Source organism: Canis lupus, chromosome 15, assembly GCF_048164855.1.
Source record: "Canis lupus baileyi chromosome 15, mCanLup2.hap1, whole genome shotgun sequence".
Classification (NCBI taxonomy): domain Eukaryota; kingdom Metazoa; phylum Chordata; class Mammalia; order Carnivora; family Canidae; genus Canis; species Canis lupus.
In genome coordinates, this window is record NC_132852.1 from 57,281,598 (window position 1) to 57,302,612 (window position 21,015).

A 21,015-nucleotide genomic window follows, 5' to 3' on the forward strand; every position below is an offset into this window, starting at 1 on the left:
AACTCGTTCAAGGATAACACTGATTGCGAACTTAACTAATTTTTAAATGACATAAATGTTGGAAGAATGGCAAAAATAACAATCCAATACAGATTCAAATAAGATGACATTTAATGGGGACAGGAATATAAATGTCAGATGCAAGCTGGTAAGGCATGACTTAACAGCATGATATATGGAGAGCAAAATGCAGGGGATTTGTTTCACTGTGTATTAAATATGAGTCAAAATATTATGGAAATGATAAAAATAGACTTTAGACCACTTTCAAGATTATAATGTATACAAGAAAAAAAAAGTCATCCCCCTTCTCTAGACTTCTTAGATTGTATTTTAGTTTGTTTGTTTAGACTTAGAGGCCATACCTGTTAAGAGCTATTGACAAATATACAAGATTTAGATGAAGAACATGAGTTACTTTGGGTTTTTTTTAAATGACACAAAACAGCTTTAAAAATGGGAACTATTTTGAAAAAGGAACATTCAAAAGAAACTGAAGAGCTCAAAAATATTTAAATTTTTTTAATGTGAGAAAAAGAGAAATGTATTCTAGGTTGGCCCAGACATAAAAGTAGACTCAATGAGTGCAAGGTATAGGAAAACAAATATAGCTAAGAATAATGATCAAATTAGGTTCTTAATATCTTGGACTAAAAAATCTGTGAGCTAACCTATCAGTTGATTTTATACACTGACGTACTGATAAAAGTTTAAATGGTCATTTATTTAGGGGCAACTTTCTAAAATACGGATAAATGACTAGATAGCCCTGTTAGAGCATTTCAACTCAAGTATATTCTGATGCTATGATCTCATATTGAAACCTTGAGCCTAAACCCTTACCTTCTGAGTTTTCCACTCCTCTGAGTCTATGAAATGCACACCTTTCCAATCATTATGGCTCCTTTTTCTCAGCACCACTGCCTTTCCCTCCTTTCATCAGTTCTTTGTAATATTCACATGCTTCTCTTTTTTAAATTTTTTTATTGGAGTTCAATTTGGCAACATATAGCATAACACCCAGTGCTCATCCCGCCAAGTGCCCCCCTCAGTGCCCATCACCCAGTCACCCCAATCCCACACCCACCTCCCCTTCCACTACCCTTGTTCATTTCCCAAGTTAGGTATCTCTCATGTTCTGTCTCCCTTTCTGATATTTCCCACACATTTCTTCTCCCTTCCCTTATATTCCCTTTCACTATTATTTATATTCCCCAAATGAATGAGACCATATAATGTTTGTCATTCCCCGATTGACTTACTTCACGCAGCATAATGCCTTCCAGTTCCATCCACGTTGAAGCAAATGGTGGGTATTTCTCGTTTCTAATGGGTGAGTAATATTCCTTTGTATACAGAGACCACATCTTCTTTATCCATTCATCTTTCGATGGACACCGAGGCTCCTTCCACAGTTTGGCTATTGTGGACATTCCTGCTAGAAACATCGGGGTGCAGGTGTCCCGGCGTTTCATTGCATCTGTATCTTTGGGGTAAATCCCCAGCAGTGCAATTGCTGGGTCGTAGGGCAGATCTATTTTTAACTCTTTGAGGAACCTCCACACAGTTTTCCAGAGTGGCTGCACCAGTTCACATTCCCACCAACAGTGTAAGAGGGTTGGTTCCCTTTTCTCCGCATCCTCTCCAACATTTGTTGTTTCCTGCCTTGTTAATTTGCCCCATTCTCACTGGCGTGAGGTGGTATCTCATTGTGGTTTTGATTTGTATTTCCCTGATGGCAAGTGATGCAGAGCATTTTCTCATGTGCTTGTTGGCCATCACTTGCTTCTCTATTCAGCCTGGGTTAGACGATCAGAAATATACATCATCATCATCATCATCATCATTATTATTATTGTTATTATTTAGAAATATACATTTTAATTCTCACTAACTATGCTAGAGTATTTACCTGCTTTAATTTCATTCTCTTTTGTCCTTTCTAATACCAATGACCCATACTCTAACAATGCTGATAAAAAAAAATCTATGGTAAGAATAATGAAGATAGAATTTGTGAAAAGAATATTGGGAGATTTTTAAAGACCACACGACTCTCCTCCATACTATGGATGCAAACCATGTCTCAGACAAAGTTCAGTCAAGCTTTAATAAAGTTTTTATTTTTGCTTCAAAATAAAATTAACTTTCTAGGTAACCATGTGCAAAGTTCAACCCTTTCCTTTATTCATGATAGTCACACACAAAGACATAGGCAGAGGGAGAAGCAGGCTCCATGCACCAGGAGCCCGACGTGGGATTTGATCCCGGGTCTCCGGGATCACCCCCTGGGTGAAAGGCAGGCACCAAACCGCTGCGCCACCCAGGGATCCCTAGTCAACCCTTTCCATTGTAAAACTTGAGCTTCTACTTTCAGTGGTGGAGGACAGGTGGAAGGAATTTGATTGGATGAGGCAGCTTGATGCTGCTTACACAGCTCCTATGCTCCAAAATAACTGGTCCACTCTAGTCTACATTCCATTTAGGCCACACCACACTTTTCCTAAATCTATGCCAAATCCTAAAACTGCTAAATATATTTACTGGGTTGGCCAAAACCAATAAACATATGCAGTTCACATCTTACAGAAACCAAAAAGTGGTATAGTCCTGTTTATTCCTTAAGTTCACTGGTTTGGTTTTTATAATCACCAGAAATTTTCTGTAATCACATATATATTCTTAAAATGTCTTATACAGATGTGTGATAATATGAAACTGTTCTATTATTAAATACTCTCTGGCAGTAAATAAGAGAAGAAAATTATTTTTACATTTTCTGGCCCTACATAGTTTATTACTGCTATTTCTTTGACCAGGGACTTTTAAATAAGTAAAGCCTTTTATCTTATCTCTTCTGCATCAATCCTGCCAGTCTTTAGACCCTGGTAAGTCTACTTGCTCCTATATCTTGCCTGCTTTGGGCTTCTGAGCTCTGAAAAATGTACTGTGATAATGATACCAAATGTCTCCAATCACTCCAACAAGTTTTGCACCAATTAATCTCAACTTTTCTCCCCACTCCTAGTGAATATTAGTTTGCAAACCCCACAGTTATTGACTCCTGGCTATTGACTCCTTTGCTGTCATTCATGTAACAAGTATGTGTTTTCTTCCTATCAATCCCAGTAACTCAAATTTACCTTAAGAAAACAGGGGCATATTCAAGTAAGCCTTCCTTCAGCTGCTCTTCATTCCTAAGCAACACATATCTGCATCTCTAACCTCCTTTCCTCCTTAGTCCTCCTACCAAGCAAAACACCTGCATTTTTTCAATTCTTCAAAGATTTTCTTCTGTGCATTATTCTAGGATTCTATTCTATTCTAAGCCTCTGGATCCTGTCACTGAATTTTAAAAACAGGTCAAGTCTTACTCATATTCAAATACACCTTCCTACCTACCTTCTTTCCTTTTTTAAGATTTTTTTTAAGATTTTTTTTTTAAGATTTATTTGAAAGAGAGAGAAAGTGAGAGAGCATGAGCAGGGAGGGAAGGGGCAGAGGGAGAGAGAGCATCTAAGCAGACTGCCCGCTGAGCGTGCAGCTCCTAAGACCTTGAGATCATGACCTGAGCCTAAATCAAGAGTCAAACACCTAATCTACTGAGCCACCCAGACACCTCAGTCTTGATCCTTTTCTTTTTCTTCTTTATGCTTCTTTCCTGCCCAGTTACAGAGTAGGAAAATGTGTATTTTTTTGACACTTGTTTAGCGCAATAAAAAAGGAGCACATGTTATGTTGTTAAATTGTCAGCTCAATATTAACTCTAACACGTGTTCCTAATTACTTTAAATCACTGAACTGTCTTTTCACCTAGAAGTGAAATAGTAACAGTGTTTTGAAAATTAAATCAATTAATATATATAAGAATCTTAAAACATTTGGAGTATACTAGGGCTAAGGGTGTGTTAGCCACCATTAACTTTATTAGCAATTTTTAAAAAATGGATTTTTATCAAATCTTCCAACAGAAGTTAATATGTATATTTGTAAATATTAATCTTTTCTTTCTAAAATCTAAATTCTAAGGAGAAATTCAGAACATGAGAAGTTTGGTTTTTTATATTTTTTAAAAAAATAATACCTGATTATATAAAGAAATATGTTAATTCTATAAAGCAAAATTCTATTTTCAGTGTCTAAAGTAATGGATATTATTTGAATATTGCTAAAGAATTTCCATAAAGGAACCAGGAGCAAAATGTCAAAGAGCTCTTCATTTTCTAGACATGTATGTTTTCATAGCTTTAATGTTTTTCTACATCCCCCCAAATAATTTAACTATAGCTAGATACGTTCATGGAAAACGAAAGTGTGATCTCTAAGTATTTAAAATATACACAACAAAGGAAATCATTTTCTTTATAACATATAAAGGAAAAATCCAAAAACTAAATATACATATACACATACAGAGGCATATGTAAATACAGATTTTTTTCTTACATGTCATTTAGAAAATACAATACCTGAGTTATACTTTCAAGATCATTTTAAAATGCATCAAAAATTAAGAAACATTTGTAACCAAATTAAGAAATATTAAATGAACGTGACTAGTGGGCACCTGCATGAGTCAGGCAGTTAAGCATCTGCCTTTGGCTCAGGTCATGATCTCAGGGTCCAGGGATTGAGCCGAATCTGGCTGCCTGCTCAGCAGGGAGTCTTATTCTCCTTCTCCCTCTTCTTCTCTGTTCTCTCTCCCTCTGTGTTCTCTCTCTCTCTCAAATAAATAAATAAATATTTAAAATAAGTAAATAAACATGCCTATTTTCATACTGTTCACATTCTATTTTAGTAATTTTATAAGGCCATTTTAATCTTTGAAATAAATCTAAGTGATTTATTTGGCTGCACTGTTTTTCCCCATGTATGTGTTTTTTTTAATATTATCATTTCTAACTTTGTTTCTAATCCCTTTACATTAAAAAAAAACCGCTTGCTTAAATGATTTTTTGAATATGTATTTCACTTACATACTGTTATCTTATATAGTCCCTTTTTAGGTTTTCCCACCATTATTTTTCTTCATTTTACCTTATATTTTTACTTTACATTTCCCTTTGAAATCTTCTTTTTTCTTCTTGCAGTAATGTTGGTATTTTAATAATTAGGATTCTAAATGTAATACTAAGCTGTTTTTTGGTGGAGAGAGAGCATGAGCAGGACAGGGAAGGGCTGAAAGAGAGGGAGGGAGAGCATCTTAAACAGATTCCCCACTGAGCATAGAGCCCAAGGGAGACTATCTCACAACTCTGAGATCAGGACCTGAGCTGAAATGGAGTCTGATGCTTAACTGACTGAGCCACCCAGGTGCCCCTATAATACTAAATTTTACTGTACATATTATTTAAGAATATTGCTTCACAGATATTCTTAAATGATTTTGCTGGCTTCAAAGCTTATACTTTGTCAATACAATGTATTAGTAACATTCCATCTCCTCATGGCTTCATTTGCTCTCCCTGCACAGTCTGCTGTCTGTAGCTGTCAATTAATCTAGTTCTTAATCTAGCTTTTCTCCCTCGCCACTCTGATTTATTTATCTATTTATGATCTGAAATTACACTAATGAGTGTTTAGGTATGTGTTAGTTTTCATAACCCTTCAGATTTTTTTTCCTGAACTAAGGATTCAAGTTTTTATTAGTTCTAGAATATTCTCAGGTATACTGTTCTTGAACTTGCTTTTTCTCATTCTCATTTTTTCTTTTCTAAAAGCTCAATAAAGCTTTTATTTGTTCAGTTATTACATACTTTATTTTATGCTTATGAATCTTGGACATTTGGCCATATCTTCAACCCAATTTTCCTCCCGTGATCCACTGAATAATTTCATGTGATCTATTTGCTACAACAATCATTTTTAATTAATTAATTTATTTATTTATGAGAGACACACACAGAGAGAGGCACATAGGCAGAGAGAGAACCAGACTCCATGCAGGGAGCCTGATGAGGGACTTGATCCTAAGACTCCAGGATGCTGCCCTGGGCTGAAGACAGAGCTCAACCGCTGAATTCCCCAAGCGTCCCTACAACAATCATTTTTTTCCAATGGATTTACACTGTTGTTTATCCATCTCCTGAAATTTTAATGTCAAAATTTTTTCTTAAAGTCCCCTCCTATTGGCAGCCTGGGTGGCCCAGTGGTTTAGCGCTGCCTTCAGTCCAGGGCCTGATCCTGGAGACCCGGGATAGAGTCCCACGTCGGGTTCCCTGCATGGAGCCTGCTTCTCCCTCTGCCTGTGTCTCTGCCTCTCTGTCTCTCTCTGTCTCTCTCTCTGTGTCTCTCATGAATAAATAAGTTGTTTTTTTTTTTTTCTTTTAAAGTCCTGGGGCAGCCCTGGTAGCTCAGCAGTTTAGCGTGGCCTTCATCCCAGGGCGTGATCCTGGAGACCGGGGATTGAGTCCCACATCGGGCTCCTTGCATGGAGCCTGCTTCTCCCTCTGTCTGTGTCTCTGCCTTTCTCTCTCTGTGTCTCTCATGAATAAATAAATAAAATATTTAAAAAATAAAAATAAAAAATAAAAAAATAGTCCTCTACTATTATTGGAATATAGACAACTGATGGTTATCAGAGGGGAGGTGGAAGGATGATGGGTTAAATACATGATTGAGATTAGGGAGGGCACTTATTGTGATGAGCCCTGGGTGATGTATAGAAGTGTTGAATCACTACAATGTACACCTGAAACTAATATTACATAGTATGTTAACTAACTGGAATTTAAATAAAAACTTAAAAAATAATTTCTTGCTTTAAAGACTGCTTGAATCTTTTAAAACACACATGCCTTCCTTTTCATTTAATATATTATTTACTTAGACATAATACTTATTTTCTATTTCACAATGAATATTTCAGTATCCAAAGTCATCGAGGAATAATTCAGTTCTTTGTTGGCTCTGCTTATTTTCACTAGTAGAGGCTTCTTTCCTCATGTATTATTATTTTAAGTGTGTGTATATGTGTGTGTGTTGTGTTACAAATTAACCATATAAGCACCAGAAATTTATGTAGCTAAATTTCTTTGTAACACGGTAGTAATATCTTTCTATCTAATCTAGAAGTGTGATTTATCAAAATACATTAAACTGCTTCACACACACACACACACACAATTTGGGAAGGCAAACTGAAATAAAGGCATTTGCAACTTACATAAATGACAAAGTATTAACATCCTTAAAATACAGATAAATATTTAAAATCAAGAAGTAAAAAAACTTGTTAAAAATAAATGTATGAGCAGATAGTCTAGAAGGTGTATATACAAGACCCTTAAACACATTAAATATGTTCACATTTAGAACAAAAATGCACACTAAGCTACATAGAATTTTTCCTTACTTGACTAAAATACAAAAATCTGATGATACCTTTTGTTGGCAAAATGAGTGGAAACACAAACACTCTTACATTGTTGGTTAGAGTAAAAACATGATTATTTTCCCGTATGGATAGAAATTTGGCAATACGCAGCCCAATTACTGATGCAAAGGCCCTGCTCTATGCATTGGTGAGGAATTATAACAAATATACTGCTTCAGAAAAGATTGCAAAATTTAACATTGTATTTTCTCATTTGTTTTTCATAAAAATAAAATGCATTCTGCATTGTCTATGTACATTAGCTGTGGCTATTCTAAGTTGTTGATTATCTCAGTTCAGCCCTAGGCTGTGAATTACATATAGTTCTGCTCTATATATGTAGATATGTATGCCCCATTTTCCTTTAACTACAACCTATCCAAGGCATATACTCATTATAAATCAATGGATCACAATAGTCAAGATGCACCATATGAATACATTTAAAGCTTCTGCTTGCATAGCTGCTCATACTCCACTGACCCAACGAATCACATGGCTAGCTACAAAGTAACAGGGGCAGGAAAGTATACTTTGCCCCAGGGAAAAGAAAGAAAGGGAGAAAGAAAGAAATGAATGTATATTTGCTGAAGAGGATTTCATTTTAATCAAAATTTGCCCTCTTATTCATAAATATGTACTTTCATTCCTCTTGTATAAAAAGAATCTAGGTCTGGAGCAGGTCAACTTGGGCCATCCTGTGGTGCCAAGAAGCAAGTAATAGCTTAAAGACTAATGGGGTTATGTGAAAGGAAACAGGTTAGCATGCAGGAATTCTCACTGGGCCTGCAGATACAAGACAACAACATTTGTAAATTTTTCTTGCCCAAGGTATGCCTGACTCTATTCAAGTCTGTATAACTAACTTCCAGTTTGCAGGAAATTTAGGGGATAAAGGAACGACAAAAATGAACAAACAAGCAAATATATCCAGTATTTGTTATAAGTTATAAGAAAACTGGACTCTTAAAAAAATCAATGCTATTAAAAATTTTTTTTTTTAAAGCATGGGTTTGCAGGGTATCTGGGTGGCTCAGCTGTTTAAGGGTCCAATTCTTGATTTAGGCTCAGGTCATGATCTACAGGTTGAGAGATCCAGCCCCAGGTTCCATGCTGAGCATAACCTGCTTAAATTTTTCTCTCCTTCTGTCCTCCCAAAACTCTCCCCCAACTTGTGATATCTCTCTCTCTCTGAAATAAATAAATCTTTAAGGAAAAAAACAAACAAACATGGGTTTGGTTTGCTTCTAGAGTTAAAATTTGTAGCAACCAAATGAAATATGGATCCTTGTTGGGAATAGGGCAATACACTGTGGGGGCAGGTAATGTGAGAGATTTGAAAATTGAGAAAGTGAGACATAAAAAAAATGTAGGAAAATGTTAGCACTTCTTAAATCTAGTTGGGGGAATATAGGTGTTGGTTGCACTGGTCTTTCTTCTTCTCCATCTTTGAAAGATTTCAAATAAAAATTGAGGGAAAAATAAATAATAGTCAGTCTGTTCCACATCACTGTCCTAAGCATTCCTAAATATCTTCCTTGATTGCTTATAAATAATCTTCAAGCTTTGGGGAACCTCAATCCACTTTAGACCACACAGCTCATGAAATGTTTCCCCCTAGTTAACATGGGCTTATAAACCTACATAGTATTTGGATCATGACAAACCATCTTAGCACTTTTTCTTAGGGTATAGTGGGCGGATATGTCTTATTTCGAGTGTAGAAAGAATCTCAATAAATTTCAAATTATTCCCCTCTGTGTTCAATCCATGAACGATCATGATTATCCATAGGAATATTGATTTACCTGGTTTTCTCAACTTTTAAATTAAAGTTCTCATTTCCTTTTATCTATTTGTATATTTTGAGAAATTCTTTTCCATGAAGAAGGGAAAATTTTTCTCTTAATTCTCTAGGGAGACAATAATCTCTCATTTACAATCCTTCTCGGTAATTTTTCAGACTTGTTTTTTTGTTTTTTGTCTATGTATTCATTTCTCAAATTTTGCATCAAAAAATTATTATAAGAACATCCAGAAAATAGCTTTTCCATCCTTTTATTTTTTTAATAAAAAAGGCCTGTCTTTTCAAAATGAAGTCAAAGACTGAACATAATCTGTATCCTTGACACATATATAAATAACAGATCATATGAAAATGTTTACTTCAAAATATAATTTTATCATCACTGCAAAAAAATAAGCATCAAAAAAATTACGTGGCCCCTCACATACACCCTAAACACTTTTCATTAAAACTGTTCTACTTACTACAAAAACATTCTCCCGGTGAAATCAATGGACAATTCTATCCAAAAATTCCTTAGAAGTCATTTTCAGTCATTAAAACAGACATTTCATTTATTTCAACACTGTCACTAGGATTAAAGTTTATAACAAACCAACAAAATTGAGAAAAATTATTATTCCCCAAAACAAAACATATTTTGAATATGGAATGAATAAATGAACAATTTATACATTCTGACATTTATTTATGCAATAATTTCAATATATTGCAATTTTATGTACAAAAGTCACCTAGTAAAATTCTAGGAACTGTCTGCCATCTAATTAAGGTAATTATAAAATAAAATAATTTACCTTTTAAGGACAAGCAGTACATAGCTACTATATAATATCAATGTAAATATAGTTACTTCAAATAACCACCTGTAAATTATTTTGCACATTTGAAAACTTTTTTTTTAAGATTTTATTTATATATTTGAGAAAAAGAGCATAAACAAGAGGGGTGGGGGCAGCGGGAGAGGAAGAAGCAGACACCCCCCACTGAACAGGGAGCCTGAAGCAGGGCTGATTTAAAGACCCTGAGATCATAACCTGAGCAAAGGCAGACACTTAACCAACTGAGCAACCTAGATACCCTGAAAATATTTTTGAAGGAGAAGAATAAAGGAAGAAAATGTGCATCTATACTACATAGCATATATTGCATAGATTTGATGTTTTTAAGGACAAAACTTCATGCTATATAACTCTATACTAGTACTTACATGTACTCACATGATCTCGTAAAACCTAGGTATTGCTTGCTCCAATCTCTTAACAATTCTCATAGCATACGTTCTGTAATAGGTTCAGCCAATCTGTTGATATTCCATAGCAATATTGTAAGAGTAATAAAGTCATATTTGGAAAATAATCTGAGCTTGCTTAAAGATACAGAATACATTAAATATTGCCAAGTGGTCTGTCCCAAATTTCAATAACAAGTGGAAGTGTTAAAATAGGAAAATTTTAGCTTCACTTACAATGCTAAGCTTGTGTACTGTTCTGTAAACTGTGTCATATTCATAAATAAAAGCCAAATATTTCCAAATGAGAAAGAGGTGTTAATATTTCCCTCAGCTGGTCCATCTATTCATTAGTAAATAATTATGATTTTAAAAAAATCTGTGTAGAATAGAAATATTTTCAAAGATCAAAGAAACTGAGCAGCTATTGTCAGCTATTTTTTTTTTTTTTTGTAAAAAGAGTATTGCAATCTAATCAAATGTCCCTGTCTGACAGCAGCATACGCTGAGGCTCAAAGAAGCAGAGAGATGAATATGGCCATGTGCCAAGAAAGAAGTGTCTTGACTTTCAACCAGGTTCTCTTCATTTGGGCAACAATCAATCCTATTAGGAGATGAGCATTGTGCTAGAGATGCCAAAATGACCAGGTACTCAAAATGTTCACAGTTTAGCAAATGAGAGTCCATACACAGGATAAAGCATGACAAGTATATGAGTGCTTGAAGTAGGACATGTCCTAGTTTTGCCTTGAGGATGGAGATGGTGTCTCAGATACCTTCATAGAGACACCTTTATCAATACAACTGTGTCCTGAAAGAAGAGTCATAAATGACAAGATACTCCAATAGGAGACACAACATGGGAAAAGCCAAGCCCACACTACCCCCAGTTGTACTCAGGCAATGTTAATATATAAGGAACATATGAGGGAGGCTAAGATTGAGATGAGATGGGGGCCAAAGTGTGAAGTTTCTTGAATGTTATGAAGAGAGTTTATCCTTCATTTTGTGCACTATGGAAAAATCACAAGATTTATGCACAGAATAATAATAATAAGGTGTAAGGCTTCTAATTTAGGGGAAAAATGCTTTAGTAACAGGAAGAGGTTTAAAGACACAAAACACATTTCCTAGTTATAAATAACCAAATGTAGTCCTGTATTATAGCAATAAGAATGAGATTTAATGAACAAGACTTAAGAAACAAATTGGAGGAAAAAATTAACAAATTGTTAATATGTGAAAGAGTCCATTGCATATTAGTTGACCAGATGAGTAACAGAAATAGAGTAGGAAAGATGTTTTGACAGAAAATTCTACATTTAATGTTGTATATGTCATATTTGAAATTTCTTGGTCACATTTATTTGGGGAAGTCTGATGGGAAATTAAATATAGCTATCTAGAATCATGGCAGAGGTCTGAGCTCCAGGCATAAATTTGGATGAAGTTAGAACATGAATAGAGATAAAAATTCCCTGAAGAAAGGAAGAGGAGAAGAATGGAGGAAAGACAATGAGAGACAGAAGAAAAACTATAGTTACTTAAATTTTTTTTAGATTATCTTCTAAAACAGAAATGTGGAAAAACTCATTTCAATTAAAAATCAATTTTTATTAAAACCTACAACATTATGTTTGCCAAATTGGAATGTACAGCTAAATCTGCCAGCCTGTCTTTTTACTAAATCCAATCCCAGAGCTAACAAAGGGATCATATGTATATTTGGAAAAAATAGAAATTAAATGAGTATCATATTTTTAAATGTTGGATTACATATTTTTAAATTAAACTTATTAAGAGCAATGCTCATTTCCTAGTTCTTTTAAGAAACACTCTTCCAGAACAACAGAATATGTTTCTTATTAAGAAGAGAAAAAAGAAAGACTTGTTAGGAAACACTAAACTTGCTATCAGATTGCTTTAAGCAGTCTGATTCACTATCCCAACAAATAAGAAATTTATCTGTATCAAATATAGTTTTTCATTGCTCATTTACTATAAGGTATCTTTTTTGGTAGGGCACATGTCAAAAACTAATTAAAATGCATGAGTAAATAGAACAAGATTGTCACATCTGATATTCTCTTCTCTAGGACTACACTAAATGAATTATTTCAAGGACAAAGAAGTTTGTGTTATTGTTTGCAACATATGCTGTAAATGTTCCCAGGTTTAAGAAAAATACTATCCCTGAACATATCATAATTGAAATTTCAAAAAAAAAAATCTACTGTCTTATCTGTTTTTAAGTGGAAACATTTGCTTAACTTCTCTGTAAATTTCCCTGTCCTTTGTTAGGGTGCAAATAATCACCTTCCCCACAGTGATCTTCTAAGGAATTCTTACAAAAGTAATCTGAAAATTATAGACAAAAGACTAATGAAATTAAAGTGACTGCCTAACACTCAGTATTTTTAGTAGTGGTTGAAGTAATGATGATGGTAACAGCAACATTTAATTGAAAACTATTTAGCTTCATATTGTACTAAGATGGGATAGAACTCCCAAGTCTGAACGAACATACTGTTGTCACATCTTGCAGGATCTATCACCACATTCCTCTCACTTTTAAGATCAACTCAAGCAGAGTCGGTGATGGGAGCCCAGGGATGCCATTTCATATACCTGAATGCCCTACTTTCCCACTAGATTTTAAGTAAAACGAGAGAAGAAAATATATAGTTTTCTGTTTTCTTGCACTGCTGTCTTCCCATCACCTAGCACATCGCTGCTATTGCTCCTGGTACTGAGCCCACACACCCCAACAGAATACCTGCAGGGATAAATGAACTGCTACCCAGTTTGGGGCCGTGGAGCATCTAAGTGATCTCTCTGGGCCACAATTACTAATGTCAAGCAAGGCGGTTGGCTTTTAAAAAAAATGGGAAAGCATCTCCCACGCTCAGAAATATAATTATGATTCTAGCTATGAATTCTTGGTTAGTGGAAAATTTAATAGAAATATTTAAAGAAAATTATAGTCTAAATTTCCTTCTTCATGGGAAATAAAATCCGTGACATAAAGAATGAGAGTTAGGAGAAAAATGCCTATTAATAAATGGAAATAAGCATATCATTTTTCCACAATAATTCCTATTTTTGCCCTGTTTTCAAAACTTGGAAAGCACAGAGACAGAAAAATAGACAGTAGATATCACATTCCAGGCTGCTACTTAAATAAAATCGCTGTTTCAAAGCCTTATCTATTTGTAAGTTATATCACTGAAAAGGTTAATATCCCTAATATAGAAAGAGCTCCTCCAACTAGAACATCAACAGAAAAATATGCTGACCCAAGTGGGCAGGAGGTAAATACAGTACATGCACAACACACATTCAAAATAAATTCAAATGCCCATGACATTTGTAATAAAATGGTTAACCTTGCTAAAGTAAGAAAAAATGTAAATTTAAACACCCTGAGTCTATTATCACCTATAAGATTAGCAAAAATTTGTATATTTCACAAAGCACACAATTGAATAAAGCTATGGCAAAACAGGCGTCCTCCAAAGATGTGGTAGGGTTGCAAGATAATGCAATCCCTAAGCAGAGGAATTTGGCAATATCCAGCAAAATAAATGATTTATTGATCCTTTGATCCAGAATCCCACTTTACAAACTCTGTCCTCAAGATACACTGGTCAAACCATAAAATATCACGTGCACAGACTGTTCATCATGATACTGTTCTTACTAGCAAAGACAAGAAACCCAAATGTCTATCAATAGGGAATTCAATGCATTTATAAAATGCATAATTAATGTAAAGGAAAACAATCATTACCATGTAGTCTTCAAAATGAAAGAAAAATATCTCTATATACAGCTATGGAGGTCACTCTATATTATATTGTTTGTTAAAAGAAGCAAAGTGTAGAAACTTCCAGTTTCCAGTCCAGCATGTAAGGACTTTGGACATTGCCAGTCTGTGCTAATAACATGTAAAATGCTGAACTGAAAAATCAATGGTTCTTAGAACCGCAGAGAAGTGAGGCACAGGGTCAAGAGCCTCCCCATTTGTGGAGAGAACAAAACAGGAGACACAGAGAATGGTTAACTGACCAGCAGGAAACCCAAGGAGCAGGAACTTCTGCAGGAAACAGTGTCCAGGGAGGGAGATGCAAATCTTAAGTGAGAAACTGTTGGGAGGCTCAAAACTCCAGAGGCTCAGCCATCTGAGGGAGGGAGGAGGGCCTCTGGACTTGCGTGGGCTTTCTCTCCTGGAGTTCAACCAGGAAAATGAATCTTTTGAAACATGCCAAGGCCATGCAGCACTACCCAGGCTTGCCCTCAGGAGAAACTAGTTAACTAGAGCCTGCATCTATTTATCCCTCTGGGTTTTCATCACAACCTAACGGACCTGGGACAAAGGGAACACCCAGTCCCAGGTGTCTCTAGACTTCCACTTGAATGAACGGAAAAACCAAGCCACAGCCCACTCTAGCCAATGGTCCCACCTGAGTGGGGAGAGAAAAAATGAGAAATACTTGCCAAATTCACCTTCCAGGGGCCCAGGCTACTAAACCCCTGACACTTCATCCTAGGACTACCCCTACACCCCCTCCCGTGACTAAAGACCTATCCACAGTAGGTCTGGGTTTTGCCCGGCATATCATGCCTGCCTATCAAATTAAAATGAATTTAAAATATAATTGTTTTTCCATCTCTAGTGGATTACCATCTAAAAATAATAAAAATCCTAATGCATCTTAAAAACATTTGACCAATATTATAATTTGTGGTCATAATGGTTACACACACACACATCCACACACACACACATATAGTTAGTTAGTCTATAACTATTATATCATGGGGTGAAAAGAAAGGAGTAATTATGGGATTTGTTCTTAGGAGAACCTAGGATTTCTTCCTCAGAAAAAGTTTATATAATTTAATATGATAAAACTAATAGGGTAAATGGTTAATCGTACAATTTAGGGCATCTGTATATAGGCATTTATGGTAAACTTTCAATTTCATTGCATATTTGAAATTTTTTATAATACGGTTTTGGGGGAAAATTTTTTTCCTACCGAAGATCATGGAAATATTGCCCCTGTTTCCATCTGGAAACTTTTTTGTTTTCTTTTTACCTCTAGGTTCATAATATATCTTGAATTAAATTCTGTGGAAGGCATTGGGATTCGTGTTTCAGGGTGGTTTTTTTAACCATACAGATATCCAGTTAACCTAGCTCACTTATTAAAATCGCCATTCACTCTCACCAAATTGCCATGGTGTTGTGCTAAATCAAACTTCCCTATATGAGAGGGTCGATTTCTAGACTCTCTATTCCATTGTGTTCCATTGTCCCATATGTAGGATATAGGAGGGATATCCTCATCCCTATATCATACCATCTTGTCTACTTTCACTTTATAACTCCTGAAATCTGGCAATATGTTTGCCAGCTTTTTACCTTTTGTTTCTCTAGATTCTCTTGATTTTATTAGGTCCTTTGCATTTTTGAGTTAATTTTTTACATTGGCCTTCCAAGTGCTAGGATTATGATTCCCAAATTAAGTGTCTCTACTACTATGGTTTTTTTTTTTTCCTACTTTTTTTTTTTTCTACTATGGTTTTAGTAGCTTCAACGAATCTGTCCAAAGTTTAATTTTCCCAGTTGGCAGCATTTGAATCCAGGCTTCTGATTTTAGATCCTTCATCTTGGTATGCTCCTAGTGTTGTTGAGAAGCAGCAAAGATCTAAATACACCATCTAAACATGAAAGTAGGATATGCCCATGGTGTGCTGTTAACAATATCACTCCATATTTGGAAAAAAGAATTCGTTCTAATGGCTACAGAGGGACCACATAATATTTGGAAGGGGTGAGGGCAACATTTTTCTGTTAATTCCTCCTCTTGAGTCACATTAATTTATTTTTTCTTTAAAGATTTTATTTATTTATTTGAGAGAGAGAGAAAGAAAGAGCACAAGCAGGGGGAGCAGCAGGCAGAGGGGGAGGGAGAAGCAGGCTCTTGTCAGAGCAGGGAGCTAGATGCAGGACTTCATTTTAGGACCCTCGGATCATGACTTGAGCTGAAGGCAGACACTTACCCAACTGAATCACCCAGCTGCCCTGAATCACACATAATTTTATCACAATATTTTTTCATTTGTTTTTTTGTTTCCTCACCTTGCCTAATTTTTAAAATTACCTAGTTCCTTTTTTGTTTTCTAGTTTCTTGATTTTTGTATGTATTTTAAATTTTAGCTAAGCAACTCTTTTTCTTACTGATATTGTTTATCTCTTTTTAATTTTCCCCATAACATTTTTTTCAGATTTTCTTCTCATTTCATTTATTAGCAAGTATTCAACTTTTTAAAAAAATCCCACACATAAGAACCACACCGAATAAGGAGTATGTAAATATTCATATTTGAAGAAAACACAATAATGAAAAGGTAACACATGAGAATTGTCTTAATGAAAAGAGCTTTTATAAACAAAAAAAGAAATAAACTTAATGGTGTGTACTGTGATGACAGTATATTATAAGATATTCATAGAAAAATGCAGAAGAGGAAAAGAAATCCCATGCTGAGCTTTGATCTGTGCCAGGCACTGTTTCAAGCTTCAGCCTGTGCTCATTTAGGACTCAGGACAACTCAGTGTAATAGAGACACATGCCTTTAAATGGGCTATAAAACAAGAAATCCTAACAGCGAATACACTTGACATTTTGAAGAAAACAGATGGAATTGTATTAAATGAGAACCTAGGGATCCCTGGGTGGCGCAGCGGTTTGGCGCCTGCCTTTGGCCCAGGGCGCGATCCTGGAGACCCGGGATCGAATCCCACGTCGGGCTCCCGGGGCACGGGGCCTGCTTCTCCCTCTGCCTGTGTCTCTGAGCCTCTCTCTCTCTCTCTGTGACTATCATGAATAAATAAATAAAATCTTTAAAAAAAAAAAAAAACAACAAAAAAAAAACAACAACAACAAAAAAATGAGAACCTAAAGCAGATGAAATGAAAAAAAAAAAAAAAGTTAAGGCAGGATGTACAAAAGAGACCAAAGCAACTTCGAAGCAGGAAGATACCTGGGATCTTTAAGATTAAAACAAAGAACAGCTGAGGTAGATGCCGCCTCCCCTTAAAAATAGCCAATAAACATGAAATGACACCAGATTGTAGTCATAATTGGAGAAATCTAAAGTAAAACTAGATGCCATTACTCACCTCTTAAATTTTTGAAACTGAAAACATATTTAACACTGTTAAGGAAAAACATGGGGACACGGGAACACCCACTCATTCTTGGAGCTGCTATAAATTGGCACAAACTTCAGAGAGCATCTATGGATCTAAATTAAGGTGTCTCCTGTCCTTCAGCTGATCAAGTCTGTGTCTTGGATTTAACCTTATAAATAGAGTTAAAGAAGTTTGCAAAGACCCAAGTTTATTATTGTGAATTGTATATAACAAAAATATACACATTTTAAAAACGTAATGTCTATCACACGAGAATAGTCAAATCATGGTGAATCCATTCAATAAACTTTCTTGTTGATGGTTTAATTGTGAAACGGTGTCATTTCTTGATACCCATACATTCGTATTTTTGAGAAATTCACCTCTAAAATTTATATGATTCCTATCATACACAGACACTGGACATCGAAAAGGCAAAATAAAAAAAAATGAGAACAATTCTACTGCCTTTCTCTGAAATGACAGAATATGTTAATAATCACAATATCAATACTAAGAACATATATTGAACTATGCCAGGCTCATATTTCCGATACCACTATCGATTCATATAATCCTTATACCTGTCCTCTGATGTCAGCACTTATATCCTTAACCATCCTATAAAATAAGAAAAGGAGCCAGGCAGTGTCCTGTAATTTTGCATTAATCAGATGGAAGTAAATTAATAGAGAACAGAAGCAGCTATAATATAAGACAAAAGCCTTAAGTCTGCAGGAGAGGTAAGAACAATCCTCAGACACTCCAGGCTCAGAATCAACAAACGTAAAGAGCAGCAGGGAGCCCTTCAGGAATCTTCCAGAAAGTAAATAAAACAAGCAAAATTGAGCTGAGTCACAAAGGAAAGAGCTAAATTGTTGGAATCCAGTGGACGAATATTGAATAATTGTTGATTTAAGTGAAAGAACAGATTTATTAGAGGTCCCCAGCGCAGCTTGCCACACATTTTAGGCTCAGTCTTCGATTGGCAGAAGACTGCTGAAATTAAGATTATTTACTCGGAACAATCTTCCATTACTTCTAAGCCAAGGGTACCTCTGTTACTCTATTCATTTTTCTTTTCTTTTTCCTCTTGAATGCACTATATAGTTTTATTCCTTTCTGACTGGCAGAAAGAAATCTCAATAAATTATGATTGCCACTTTATGAATTTTCAGAACATCTGAGTAATGTAAAATGATATATTTCAACAGAGAAAATGTTTCAGGTACTGTGGAGACATTTTCAATAGGTTTAGAGGGTAGATGAAAAATGGTATTTCAAAGACTTTTCAGTATGAAATATCCTTCAGAAAATGACTGCTCGAGTGAAAATTTCTCTCCATATAACTAAGATAACTTTCTTTAGGGGTCATCTAGAGAAAAAGATTAGCTGGAAAAAAACTTGTATGAGATGTAAATGTTAACTGTGCTCCTTTTTTTTTTTTTTTTAATAGTTTTTCTTCGCAATGGAAGTCATGGAAAAGAAAAATGGTTTTACTTTTGTCTCCTTGGTCATGTGTGCTAGCTACCATTATTTATTTCCACAATTGTTCAAAAGGGGAATAGAGGGGACAGGGTGAACTTCGATCTTTCTGCCCTGTTTGATTGTGCCAATTGTGTTAGCACAGTTGAGAACCGAATATCTTGTGTGACCACATTTAGAGATAAAGATCAGATGCGGTGCTGCATTAGATTTTCTAAGCTAAGTGGATACTGGACACTGCTGTCCACTGCTCCCAGACGGACTGAGCCTTATGCATCCAATCAGTGCTGAGAAATAATAGAGGAAAAGCAGCAGTGGAAGACTTTGGCAGCTCACTGACTTTATAATTAACTCATTTTTGAAATATTACAAGTAGGAGTCAATTGTAGTTATAGTGAATTTACTAAAAACCTTCCAAGGTGTAGTTTACGTACATAGAAAAAAACTGCATTGCATCAATGATAGAGAACTAATCTTCAAGTTAACATAAACTTGGAATTTTACAAATATATTTAAAATGTGCCTCTTCATTTTCTTAATGATTTCTCATTGAATAAGGAGTTCTCAGAATAAAAATTTAATACTTCTAGGCCCTTCAAAATCCCACTAGAAATTATTGTACTATATCTACTTATATTACAACTGCCAACTTATTATACGAGTCATGGAGCTAGGATTGTAATCTTTTAAGAAATTTTGAAAATAAGACAACTTAAAATCAAGGAATAAGAAAGAAATATGGTTACTATTATTTAGCTATTTGTGCATTGAATTATTCCAAGGTTTAACAAATCAACTGACAAACCAGCAATACATGTGTCAAATAAAGTGTGTTGGGTATGCAAAGTGCAAATAATACATATGTATAGTAGTGTTAAGTCTGCTGGTCCCCTGCTGTTAGCCCTTATGCTGCCTATGGATAATTGTCTTTTTCAATGAGTTTCAAGAAATCTGCTTGAATATGCTCTGCTGGGCTTCTAAATACGTGCTCATAATATAGACAGTTCTTGGGGAAAAGATGAATTCACTTTGTTATATTCTGTAAGTTTTTCCTCGTAAATTCCCTCCAAATTAAGACTTGGCTATTTCTTCATAGTAGAAGGTGGCAAATAAAACAAGATATCTGTTGTGACTGTTTTTTTTTGCATATTATCAATGTAAAAATCTATGATACTGATTTTTTTCTTTGTTCTAAAGCAATATAATTATTAAGAGAGAGAGAGAGAGAGAGAGAATGGCTCCTGGTGAAGTTCATTAAATCTCATTCGATCTATCCTTAAAGATTATATATTTTAGGTCAACAATGGTATAAATGCTGTAAACTTCTAGAGTTAAATTTAATTAAAAAGTAAGCAATGGGATTTCCAGACTCTTAAACTGTATATTGTATATGGTTCATTAAACATTAGAGAATAGTTAGAAAGAATAGTGGTAGAAATGTTAAGGATGGAGAAAAACTCTTTGATGTACTTCCATGGCAAGCTGAATGATAGAAAGGCATTTTAAAAAATAAAAATTGGTGGGGATGTGTCATGCTGTCATTTTGAGAAATTATTTCCTTTATTTACATAGATAAATTAACTCTACTAAGCTAGAGAGAATAGTAGGCCAGAACTTGAAAAAAAACTCTTATACCAGGGATATAAAAATATAAATTATAGAGGTTTCTCCTCAACTTTTGTAAGATTGAAAAACATCTCATGGGGCACCCGGGTGGCTCAGTTGGTTAAATGACTGCCTTTGTGATCACAGGGTCCAGGGATTGAGCCCCACATAGGGTTCCCTGCAGGGAGTCTGCTTCTCCCTCTCCCTATACTCTTCCATTTCCACCCCACTGCTGTATTCTCTCACTCTCTCTCTCTCCAAAAATAATCTTTAAAAAAAAGAAAAATAGGTTTCATGAGAGCAAAGTA

At 35.1% G+C, this 21,015-nt stretch overlaps 1 long non-coding RNA gene across 1 annotated transcript in view; it reads right to left on the reverse strand.

Moving 5' to 3' along the window:
* Positions 1–1,267: 1,267 nt before the first annotated feature.
* LOC140604469 (uncharacterized) overlaps positions 1,268–21,015 on the reverse strand; it is a 124,049-nt gene continuing 104,301 nt past the window's right edge. Inside the window, exon 5 of the long non-coding RNA XR_012007334.1 lies at positions 1,268–1,799. This is a non-coding gene — a long non-coding RNA (uncharacterized lncRNA). The remainder of the gene's footprint in view (positions 1,800–21,015) is intronic.